General features: G+C 37.5%; 1 protein-coding gene across 14 annotated transcripts in view; it reads right to left on the reverse strand.

Annotated features, from left to right (window-relative positions):
- The window catches only part of LOC106869835 (serine/threonine-protein kinase tousled-like 2), a 314,313-nt gene that overhangs the window by 183,146 nt on the left and 117,406 nt on the right, over positions 1-13,761 (reverse strand). The gene's annotated exons all lie outside the window — the stretch shown is intronic.

Below are 13,761 nucleotides of genomic sequence, written 5' to 3' on the forward strand. Positions count from 1 at the left end.
GTTCCAAGAGTGTAATGGGTGCTTTTACGTGCCACTGGCATGGGTGCCATTTGTGTGACACCGGTATCTGCCACAACTGCGATTTTGCTCAGCATGATAGGTCTTCTCAAGCATGACGATAATGCCAAAGGTCTCGGTCATTGCCTCTGTGAGGCCCAACGCTCAAAAGGAGCTCAGCCACTTTGCCTCCATGAGGCCCAATGCTCGAAAGGTGCTTTTTATGTGCCACTGGCACAGGTGCCAGTTATGTGACACCAGCATCAGCCATGACTGCTATTTCACTTGGCTTAATGGGTCTTCTCAAGCACAGCATATCGTCAAAGGTCTCAGTCACTAGTCATTATCTCTGTGAGGTCAAAAGTTCAAAGATCATGCTTCACCACTTTGTTCCATGTCTTCCTGGGTCTACCTCTACCACAGGTTCCCTCCATCGTTAGAATTTGGCACGTCTTTACACAGCTATCTTCGTCCATACGCTTCACATGACCATACCAATACAGTTGTCTCTCTTGCACACCACATCTGGTGCCTCTTATGGCTAACTTTTCTTAAAACATGCTTACACTCTTGAAATAACACTTATTTGTTTTGAATTACACATGCATTATCTTGTAGCTGTGAGATATTGATGAAGTAACTATTAATTTTTTAGAATGACATTGTAGAGTAGGTGTGAGAAGCTGAATCTGGCCAGTTTGAGCATAAAACAGGTTGAAAATATTTTGGCTGGATATGGTCTGTTTAAGTGCTAAAGGGTTAAATTAACTCCAGTATTTGACTGGTACTTTATTTTATCAAACTACATGAAAGCAAAGGTAACATTTAATACGAAAAAAAGAAAAATGAAAATATTTTATTAAATTCTTTTAATTAAGGAAATTCTTAGTCTTTAATCATAAAAGTTCAATAAATAAACATCTTAATTGTAAGATTGAAACCTTATAATGTTGTTTGGTTGCACAAAGACTGGGGGGGGGGGAAATGCTGAATAAATAAACAAAAACTTCAACAAAGTAGAAGTACTCATCCAGTAGACATTTAAAAAAAAACAGTATTAGGATACAAAGGCACATATCTGGCTGTGTGACAAGAAGCTTGCTTTCCAATCATAGACTTCCAAGTTCAGTCCCCAGAGTGGTACCTTGGCCAAGTGTCTTCTACTATAGCCCTGGCCAACCAAAGCCTTGTGAGTGGACTTCTTAGATAAAATCTGAAAGAAGTCTATTTTATTTATATATATATATATATATATATATATATATATATATATTACATACACACACAAGAAAACGAGATAATGAAGGAATAATTAATTATCTTATGACCTTCATTAGCTAATGAAGTTCGAAAGATAATTGCTTATTCCATCATTATCTCGTTTTCTCATTACTGCTCTTTACTCAATAAACGCTTCATTCTGAAGTATATGTACATCGAGTATTGAGTTCTACACCAAGTTATAAATACCACAATGCCTACAAAAAACGTGTGCAATTCAGGATTGATAAAATAAGAAGCAGTCAAGTGCTGGGGCCAATGCAATCAACTGCTCCCTCTCCCCACAAAATTTCAGGTCTTATATGTTACAAAAGATTATTACCTCCACCTTAGCGAAGGCAGAGGTATTGTCTCCAGTTGTGTTTGTCTGTCCATGGACAAGATGTCTCAAGAACTGCTGAATGGATTCAAATGAAACTTTCAGGGATGGTTAGCCTCGTGACTGGCACAAGCTGATTAGATTTTGGCATCGATCTGGTACCAGACAAGGATTCTGGATTATTTTTCCTGTTTATTTAATTTTTGAGAGCGGTCTGGTTCATTTTTAGTATTCTTGTTTGTGAGAGCAGTCGAGTTTATTTCAGATATTCTCATATCAAAAATCATCTCTGGCCAATCATTGAGAGGACGTTGGTGTTGCCTTGGCAGAGGTTTGCGCTCTCTGAGTGCTCTTGTTATTCTTATTATCATATTAGAAACCATCATCATATTTATCATCATCAACAGCAGCATCATTATCATCATCAAAATCTTTATTTATGATGGAGGATTGGTAGAATCATTAGTATTTAGTTTTTCTTTTTACATTCCAGATTCCAATCCCACCAAGATCAATTTTGCATTTTTCTCTAAGGTCAATAAAGTATCAGTCAAGTACAGGGGTCAGTGTTATTAACATGACCCTTCCTTCAAAATTTCTTACTTCATGCGTAAATAGGAAACCAATATTGTTATTAAACCGAAGGCGGTGAGCTGGCAGAATCATTAGCACGCCGGGCAAAATGCTTAGCGGTGTTTCATCTGTCTTCACAGTCTAAGTTCAAATTCCACCAAGGTCGACTTTACCTTTCATCCTTTCAGGGTTGATAAAATAAGTACCAGTAAAACACTGGGTTCGATGTCATCAACTTAGCCCTCCCCAAACATTTCAGGCCTTGTGACTATTGTAGAAAGGATTATTAACCTGGCAGAAATGTTACTGCACTGGAGGAGAAAATGCTGAGCAGAATTTCTTTTGGCACTTTACGTTCTGAGTTCAAATTCCACCAAGGTCAACTGTGCCTTTCACTCTTTCAGCTTTGATAAAATAAGTACCAGTTGAATACTGGGGGTCAATGAAATTGACTTACTCCCTCCCCTGAAATTGCTGGCCTTGTACCAACATTAGAAACCAATATGTATTGTTTTAGTTGTTATAAATTGATAATAAAGTAATCATGTTGAACAAATTGATCACAGTGCTTATTTTTATATTGTCAACCTCTTTTGTCAAGTTGCTAAGTTACAGAGGACATAAATAAACCAACAACAATCAAGTCAAGTGGTAGGAGGAGAGACAAACACAGATACAATGACAGTCACACACACAAAAGTATACTCACACACGCACACAGAGGGCTTCTCCACTGTTTCCATTGACCAAATTCTCACAAGGCATTGGTCAGTCTGGAGCTATAGTAGAAAACACTTGCCCGAGGTGCTATGCAGCAAGACTAAACCATTTTCTTGTCTCTTTTTTTTTCTTTTTTTTTTTTTTGAGGTATACATCTGTTCAATGAAGACTGAACTGGAGCTTAACATACACAACAGAAACACACACACACACACACACACACACACATACACACACACACACAGAGTCAAACATGATTCCTAAATTCAAATGTACCTTGTTAAGCATTTTTCAAGAAACTGGAGCCTTAAAGAAATAATTACTGAATTGAGACCCAAGATGGCAGAGTTCAAACTAATCAATGCGGATCTCTGATGCTATAGACTAGCTTTTATAGAACAAAGAAGCAAGGGAGAAAATGGAAGGAGAAACAAGACCGACACAACACACAGCAATGAAGACAAAATTACGTCAGTGTGTTGCATTTACCAACGACATGTTAATCAACAATTTATATGCAGTTATTGATAGACTCCCGCAATTAATTAGTCTGTTCCTATCATTAATTTTTATCATGTGTCCACACCACTATGATCTATCTCTCTCTCGAGCCACCATCACACCTCTCTACAGCTCTGATTAATCTCTGGTTTAGCTTCCCTCAACTATCATCACATATCCAGACTACCATGGCTTATCTCAACTCTAGTTAATGTACACTACCAACACATGTTCATGACACCATGACCTAGCTCTGTTCTAGAGACCATATATCACCATTCTGATTTGTGCATCCCCCCCACTTAACATATCCAAACCACCACCACCACACACCCAGTGACCAACCTTTATTCTAACCACCCTATACTACAATCACACATCCATACTGCTATTGTATACTTATATCACCACCATCAGTGACCTCCACTCTAGCTGTCATGTACAAGCGTCAAACAACACTACAGCAATCAGCCACTGCCACCACCACCACCACCACCACCACCACCACTACCATCATCATATTGATTGATTTTCAAGTCCCTCTTTTCTCCACCATTCTGATTTGTGCATGTCTCCCTCAACATATCCAGACCACCACCACACATAACCTATGACCAGCCTTTATTCTAATCACCCTATACTACAATCACACATCCATACTGCTAGTGTATACTCGTATCACCACCATCAGTGACCTCCACTCTAGCTGTCATGTGCAAGCATCTAACAACACTACTGCAATCAACCACTGCCACCACCACTGCCATCATCATATTCATTGATCTTCAAGTCCATCTTTTATTTGTTTCAGTCGTTAGACCATAGCCATGCTGGAGCACTGCATGGAAGAATTTTTATTTTGGTTGAAAGACTCGACCCCAGTACTTACTTTTTCTTTTAAGCCTGGTACTTGTTCTGTTGGTTTCTTTTGCTGAACCACTAAGTTACAAGACCATAACACACCAATACCAGTTGTCAAGTGGTAAAGAGAGTAGGACAAACACACACACACACACAAACTCATGACAGGCTTCCTTTAATTTCTGTCTATCAGATCCACTCACAAGGCTTTGGTTGGCCTGAAGCTATAGTAGAAGACACTTGCCCAAGGTGTCACACAGTGGGATTGAGCCCAGAACTATATGGCTGGAAAACAAACTTCTTACCACAAAGCCATGCCTGCGCCTATCTAAAATAGTTCAACCCCCCACCATTCATTAGCCTATAATACTATCTAGTATCAGTACTTTTCTGATGAAGCACATGGCCTAACAGGTAGGGTGTTGTATTTATGATTTTAAGATCATGGCTTGAATCCCCAAACTGGGTGCTGCATCATGTTCTTGAACAAGACACTTCATTTACCTTTCTCCAGTCCACTCAACTGTAAATGAGTAACCCTGTGACAGACTAGGCCTCCCGTTCTGGGGAAATTCCTGTGATCTCAGTTACTTGTATGCCATGGAAACCAGGTAACCAGCTCTATGAGGGGTTGATGACAATGACAGTGACACATTTTTTCTCCCCCCACCAACTTATCAAACAGCACTTAAAGCCCTGTAAGTGCACACTTACAAACGAGAAACAAATGAAAACAGCAAATGATCGCAAAGAGCATGAGCAAAAGGATGATGATTTGGACAGACAGAGTTTGGCGCCAACGTGCGCATCAACATTTCCAACCAAAGTTCCACAGTCACATGACCCGTGATAAGCAGCAAATCTCCCTCAAACTACACCAAACTATTTGAGAACGAAAAGGTCACACCAGATAATGGAGTAGAGTAGGGGAGTATATACAGTTGCAGGAGACAAGGATTATGAATTGAATGTTCTTTGATCGTGAGCCTACTTGATCAGGGATGACATGGGGTTCATCAACAACAACAACAACAACTACTACTACTACTACTACAATAAATGTAGTCTGTACACCATATTATAATACTTCAATAAGATCTCATCTTGCTCACGCCAGCTGTCTTGCATCTACTGCAGCACATTTTGATAATGTAATCCTAGATATACTATCCCAAAAACAAAAACAAAAAGCATAAGATAGTCATAACTAGAATATCTCTGATCTGATTGGATCAGAGCTGACTGCAGCAGAATGTTTAACTGGTTCAACATCTTAACCGACATTCTCCTCCAACACTGAAATTTAGCTGAAACACTACTATTTAAGAAGTTCATAATTATTAACAAGGAAACATAACAAAGAGACCACTCCACTTGAGTTACTGTATGTCTCCTCTGAATCTAGACTGTATCAATCCAGCTGCTCAATCTATTATGAAGAAGAAAGAAAATCAATCCATGAACAGTTGATATAGAAATGGTAAGTTTAAAGCATCAAATCATAGTTGATACTTGTCATTAACTCAGTACCAGTTCAAGGTACTGTTTCATAGCATGAATTCATAATACCAGTTCATAGTGTCAAATATGACAATAGCTAAGCATCAGTTCATAATGACAGCATATAATGTCGAAGCAGTCATTTAGCTAGGGAACACTTCATAGTGTCAAAAATGTCATTAAACTAGGCAACATTTCATAGTGCCACATGTGCTAGGCACCAGTTCATTGTTTTCAAATGCATCATTAACTTTACACTTATTTATAAAGCTAGTTCATAATGTCAAACATACTGGTAACTAGACAACATTTTATAGCATCAAACATGACATTAGCCAGTTCACAGCGTGAGTACACAGTGTCAAACCTGTTATTAAGATAGATAACACTTCACAGTGTCAAAGATGTCAGCTGGGTGCATCAAACATGTCATTAGCTAGATCCCAGTTCATAATGTCAATACACAGTGTCAAACCTGTCATTACGTTAGGCAACAGTTCATAGCACCTGTTCATAACTCCAGTCCACACTGTCAAGCATAACATTTACTAAACAGCAATGCCTTGAGTATTTATTCATAATGCCAGTTCAGTGAAACACATCATTAACTAGACTTTAGTTACAATAGTGCTTCTCAAACCTTCCCAAATCCAAACTTTTTTTCTTTTATTAACATATTTTCAATGTCTCCTTCCTACAATACAAGGCCCCACCATATTTAATGATGAACATGGCACAGGTGTATAGTAATAAGTTTTCTCCCCAACCACATGATTTCAGTTTCAATCCCACAGAGTGACACCTTGGGCAAGGGTCTTCTACTGTGGGCCCCAAATCAATCAAAGCTTTGTGAATGGATTTGGTAGGCAGAAACTGAATGAAGCACATTGCATATGTGTGCATACATACATAGATACATACATCATCATCATCATCATGTAACGTCTGCTTTCCATGCATGGGTTAGCTGGTTTGACTGGAACTGGTAAGCCGGAGAGCTACACCAGGTTCCAGTCTGATTTGGCATAGGTTCTATGGCTGGATGCACTTCCTAACGCCAACCACTCCAAGAGTGTAATGGGGGCTTTTTACATTCCACTGGCACAGGTATCATTTACGTGACACCAGTAACAGCCACGACTACAATTTCATGAGCGCCATTTACATGACACTGGCAATGACCACGACTATGGTTTCACAAGGCAGACACACATCACATAACATGAATGTATGGATAGATAAATGGATGTGTGTGCGTGTGTGTGTGTGTGTGTGTGTGTGTGTGTGTGTGTGCCTCGACATCAAGTGATACTTGTAAAGAAGTGCTACCATCATGCAAATGACATTCTTCATTTCCAATCTTCTGTGAAAACATCTGATCATGGGAAAATATTACCTTGTATGGAAACAGGTGAGGGTTAGTGACAGGAAGGGCATCCATCCATCCAAAGAAAATCTGCCTGAATAAATTCTACCTTACCTATGTAAGGGTGGAAAAGTGGGTTTTGAAATGATTATGATGACAATGTTAATATGAGGCCAGAGTAATTTAATTCTGGGTACTAGTTTGATATAGGTGACTTTTTACCATATCTCATGCTATTAAGCATAAATTTTTGATATGATAGCATTTGACCATAGTTATTGACCTAGCCTTTAGCATATTGGTTCTCAACTGTTTTTTTCCAATCGACCCCTTTTACTACAACTTTATGCTGGTGGACCTCCATAACCATTCAATGTTTAACCCTTTTGTTACTGTATATATTTTGAGATGCTCTGTGTTTCTTTCAATTGATTTTAAATATAACAAAGAATTTAATAAAATAACTTAGTTATCATTAAGCTAGTGTTAGGAACATAAATCGTGACTAAGGTTTGGTGGGAGATTTTAATTCAAAACTTATGAAAACAAGACATTTGTACTCAGAGCCAGAGGGGACTTCAGCCAGGTTGGTATAAAAAGGGCTAAATTAATCATTTGTTAACCCTTTTGATACCATATTTCTGTTGAGATGTTCTGTGTTTCTTTCAATTACTTTAAATATAACAAAGAATTTAGTGAAATCACTTAGTTTTCATTAAACTAGTGTTAGGAACATAAATTGTGACTAAGGTTTGGTGGAAGATTTTAATTCAAAACTTATGAAAACAAGACATTTGTACTACAAAGCCAGAGGTGGTTTCAGCTGGGTTGGTATCAAAAGGGTTAAAAATTAGTTTTATAGATACTTCTTTCAAAATTTATAATTTGATTTTCACACATTAACTTGTGTCGGCTGAACAATTCAAAATACAACAGAAAGAAATCTTGCTGTTATTTGCAATAAACCCATCTAAAGCAAATTTTTTCATGGACCCTTAATAAACTACTGTGGGTCTCCAATTTACTACTTTGCTTGTGTGGAGTCCCAAAGCAGACCTCACTGGTGCTGCTGCCACATAAAATGCACCCAGTCCACTCTGTAAAGTGGTTGGCATTAGGGATGGCATCCAGTTATAAAATCGAAGCTAAATCAGACCTCACCAGTACTGGTGCCATATAAAAAGCACCCAGTCTAATAGTGTAAAGTGGTTGGCATTAAGAGGGACATCCAGTGGAGCTTGGTAAAGTACTTTGGCCCCTGTCAAACCATCCAACCCATATCAGCACAGAAGATGGAAGTGAAATGGTGATGTTTATATATATATATATATATCAGTGCCTTCTGACTGGCTCCCATGCTGGTGGCACGTAAAAAGCACCATTCGAGCGTGGTCATTGCCAGTGCTGCCTGACTGGCTCCCGTGCCAATGGCACATAAAAAGCACTATTCAAGCATGGTCGATGCCAGTACCACCTGACTGTCCCTCGCATCAGTGGCACGGAAAAAGCACCCACTACACTTTCGGAGTGGTTGGCGGTACTCATTCTATCGGCCACTTATGCCAAACTGCTACACTATAGGGATGTAAACAAACCAACACCATTTGTCAAGCACAAGTGGGAGACAAACAAAAACACACACACACACAATGAGCTTCTTTTTAGTTTCTGTCAACCACATCCACTCATAAAGCTTTGGTTGGCCCAGAGCTGTAACAGAAGACATATGCCCAAGGTACCATGCAGTGGGACTGAACCTAGAACCATGTGATTGAGAAGCAAACTTCTTACCACACAACCATGCCTGTTTTGAGGTAGATTTAGTTATTGTTTCTAGGAAACGGAGAGACCATATACAGACTCCATCACTGTTTTGTGCTTTGATTTAGTGTAGCAACAAAGAAACCATCTCATGTTTCTCACTTCCAGAGGTTCAATGCCTCGTTTAAGCCAGCAGAATTGAAGATATCAACTCTTTGACTCTTCAGCCAAAAGGCAAATATCTTATCATTGATTTCTGCCATTTAGTCTTGAAAGAAATCTTCAGCCATTTATTCACAAAGATACCTGTCTGGAGTGAAACGATATCGTACAGCAGAGCCACTTCTGACATTAAATACAAGCTCAAGTTGAACCATGTAATGCACTGTTGCTTATGGTCTTTAACTGAATAGGGGATGGAAACTGAGGCATAATTTTCAAACAAAACCAAAATGCAATGATGACAACAACAACAGTAACATTGCTGTCTTTGAGCAATCCCCTCCTTGTTTATTATTTTCCTTGGTTTTTTTTCCCCCTTATATCAGCATTATAGTAATAATGCAACAAAATATTCTTTTATGTGTAATAGCAGTGATATAACATAATCAATAAATATTGAGGTCACTTGGAGTGAAATCCAACGCAAATGGACATCAAATCATTTCTCTCCAGCCCTCACAGCTTTTCAGTAACCCACCATCACCACCACCAATAACGTCTCTCTCTTTCACTCTCTCTCGTTCTCTCACAGACACACACATACACACACACAGCTCAACTAGAATCACAAGTAAACTAGTTCAAATAATTAAGCCAGTCGTCAGCATGACAAAGACAACGAAACACTAATATATTGGTTTCTATTGCACCTAGCTACAACACATTCAGAACAACATGGCTAAGCAAATACCATCACCACTGCCGCCACCACCACCAACATCACCACCACTGGCAACACTGCCTTTTCAGACACATTCTAGAAAGAAAATTTTGCCTTTCTTTTTTTCTTTCTTTTTTTATTGTGACTTCTTTTTATTCTTTCTTTTTTATTTTCATTTATTCCTGATAAGAACTAGTGAATGAGAAGAAGAAAAAAAAAAGCAATGAAAAAGAAAGAGAAGAGAAAGAAGACACAAAGCCAGCAAATAGAATTTAAATTGCCAACCTGAGGTATGAAAATTAAGCTGCATCATGTATGTATGTATATATGTATGAAGAAGATATTGATACAATATCTACATTCCAAATATAGAAGAAACAACATGTGATGATAGAGAAAATGGAATAATAAGAAAGTAAAAATAAACCAAACAAAAAAAAATGAAAGACAAGGGTGAAAAAAAGGAGGTAGGAGTTAATGAAGAGAAATGGAAAGAACTTGAAATTAGCCTGGAAGAAGTATGATGGCTGAAGGGATAAAAAAATAAATAGATAAATAAATAAATAAACAAGAAAACAGAAAAAAATTGCAATGGATGGAAAATCACCATAGCTCCCACCTCACTCTTTCTTTGTCATAAGCAATTTCTCACAGCTTTTCTCCTATTCTTCCATCACCAAATATTACTATTATTGATGTTGTTATTGCTGCTGCCACAACATCAGAGCTATCACCTTATTTGGCCAAAATGAAACACTTTTATTACTGAGAGTTAAATTATACCTACAATTTAGATTGAACAGAATAGTCAGCCATTTTTCTATCCTTTACAATCTGACCACTGAAAAAAATACAATTATCTGAATAATATTTTCTCCACTAGAGCAACACAATAAAATTTAATATAATATGCTACATCCACATATGTATATATGTCTATCTTGTACATATGTATTTCAGAGAAATGTGAAGAGAGAAAGAGAGAGAAAGACACAGAGGAGAAGAAAATCCCATGTAAAGAAATGACAACAGCAAAATTTATTAGGTATTTATAAAATCAAAATGGCTGACCAAGATTACAAAACAATTTTGTAGAGACGAAAAGAGATATTTTTTTGTTTTGTTTCACAATTATTCTTCCATCTGCGAAATATACATACATATACACATATGTATGTATATTATATACACGCACATAATCTGGTTCAGGGGAAATGTTACAGATATATATCTATTCTATATATGCACTGAGTAATTAGATCAGTAAAAGAATAAATAAAGCTGTAAGCAACATTGACCATCAACACCGAAATCACACACAGATAAGACACAACGAATGACGATGACAACAAAAAAAAAACAAAAAAGAGGGGGGAAATGAAGATATTATGAAATAACTTCTAAACTAAAAGATAACACAGCAATGGCTGCTGAATCAGGTGAATTGTTTTAATGGAAAACCAACTCAGAATCGATGGTATCCAATATGAACAGAATCGACATTTAGTTTGCCATAAACAGCAGACACAAGCCAGTTTCTTTGATCGTACACACTAAATTAACTTTAGCATTTCATTATGGAAATTTCCAAAAATTTCCTCACCATTTTCTCACAGATTTACAATTAATTGACAACAAATCTAAAAGATGGTGGTTTTTTCATGATGTTGTCTTTCCTCTTTTACATTATTTATTACTTTTTCTTCATTTCTTTTATTTTTAAACATTTATATTGTTGTTGTTTTTTTTTAACCTTTTCTCCATCACACAACAATGGCTACCAAGAAGGAACAAATAAATAAAACATTCCACCACCACCATCACTTACTCACTCTCTTTTTCCACTGTCTTCCCCCCATCTCCTTCTCTCTATCCCTCTCTCTCTCTCTTACTCTACTCCCAATAAATTACAAAAATATACAAACAAGAAATTGTTGATATTAATTCAAACCAAATATATTTGATATAGAGATGCTGAATGAGCGGCATTCATTAAAGCAAAGCAAATCTTAACTGATATTATTTCAAACAGAAGTAGACTTCACAATCATCCATACCAAAAAGAGAGATGATGATGATGATGGTGATGATGGTGATGATGATGACAACTACAAGGTTAATGATAATGGTGATGATGATGACAATGATGACGACATTTCTTAGTTGTGTTTTTATCATTTGTTTGTTGCTTTTTCTTTATCATGCATTGGAAGGTTTCTATGTATTCAGAAAATTTTCATACATTTAAACTGAACGATGCAGAAGTGGTTATTGTTGCAGATGAATCTCTCCTCTGCCTTCAACTTAAACTCATCAACCAATCAACCATGAAGCCACGGAGGGTAACAAGCAAAAATGATGGTTGGGGGTGGGGTGGAGAGGAACAAGAGAAAGAGAAGGTAGAACAATTAGCTCTATGTCAGATAGGTATTTTGTTTTTTGGGGGAGAAAGGAAAGGGCATGGGTAACTTAAACGGTACAAGACACTTTGAAATAAATACCATGTATGTGGCTGGTTCTGAACTGCTGCAGCCATAGGATTAGCAAAGTACAACCATGAACCAAACCAGACAACATTTAACCTGGCAGCTAACCTCATCACATTTCGTGGACGGTTTGAGGATTGTTCAATTGGATGTTGTTGTTGTTGTTGTTGTGGTTGCTGTTTAGCACCACTGGAACAACAGTAAATATGAAGCCCACTGAATATATTTGTGTGTGTGTGTGTGTGTGTGTGTGTGTGTGTGTGTGTGTGTGTGTGTGTGTGTGCAGATGCCTTATCTAGAAATCATATGTCGCTGTAAATGAACACCATTTGCAGTCTTCCATGTAAAACGTATGTAACAAGGTAATACTTTTCCAGATCTATGGGAAAGTATTACCTTACCTGGAAAAAAAACTAAGGGTTGGCAACAGGAAGGGCATACAGCTGTTGAAAGTCTATCTCGACAAAATTCCATCTGACCCATGCAAGCATGAAAAAGTGGATATGACAATGATGACGATGATGATGATGATGGATGGATTCTAATGATAAAGAACACACTGAAACGGTCACTCTCGAGCTGATCAATCGCTAACATGAATTGATAGGCAATCGGGTTTCAGATTGGTATCATCATGGAATCAGAGGCAGTCTTGAGCAGGTTACTTGCTACCAGGAGAATCAGAAAGAATTATTAAAGAAACAACAACAAAATGACTGACTTCAACAATCTTTTTTTTTCTTTTTTTTTTTTCGTTTCCATGGTATTCTAACAATGAGGGTGTGTTTTGATCAGAAAAAAGTAGCAGCTGGAAGTCTAGTAACAGCTATAGTCAGTGCAGTAGGAGAGAAGTTGGAAGAGGTCAAGAGAGGCCAAGATTTTCAGTGACGACACTGTACACTGCGGCTTACTTTTGCAGAACTGCTAAATATGTAGCCACTGACATTTCAATGTCAGTTTGAAGATATTATTTCAGACCTGGGATGAGTTAAAAGTGGGAGGAGTGTACTGAATAAATAGTTTAATATTTTAAAACAGGAACATGAAGATACAAACAACACTCACACATACGAACATAAACATACAATACATAAAGAAATTGGGTTACATGAAATAAAAGTAATCTTATATGCTAATCAAAATAACAACAAAAATGATAACAATGATAACTACAACAACAATAATGGTTTCAAATTTTGCCACAAGGCCAGCAATTTCAGGGGAGGGGGACAAGTTGATTATACTGGCCCCCAGTGTTCGACTGGTATTTATTTTATCAAGCCCAAAAAGATAAATGGCAAAGTTGACCTTGGTAGAATTTGAACTCGGAACATGAAGATAGACGAAATACTGTTAAACATTCTGCCTGGCGTGCTAATGATTCTGCCACCTCACCAAAGTAAAAATAACAATAATAATAATTCTTTAAAATTTTGGCACAAGGCCAGCAATTTCGAGAGGAGAAGGAAGTCAACTACGTCAACCCCAGTGCTCAACTGGTATTTATTTTATC

This window comes from Octopus bimaculoides, chromosome 9 (genome assembly GCF_001194135.2).
Source record: "Octopus bimaculoides isolate UCB-OBI-ISO-001 chromosome 9, ASM119413v2, whole genome shotgun sequence".
NCBI lineage: Eukaryota > Metazoa > Mollusca > Cephalopoda > Octopoda > Octopodidae > Octopus > Octopus bimaculoides.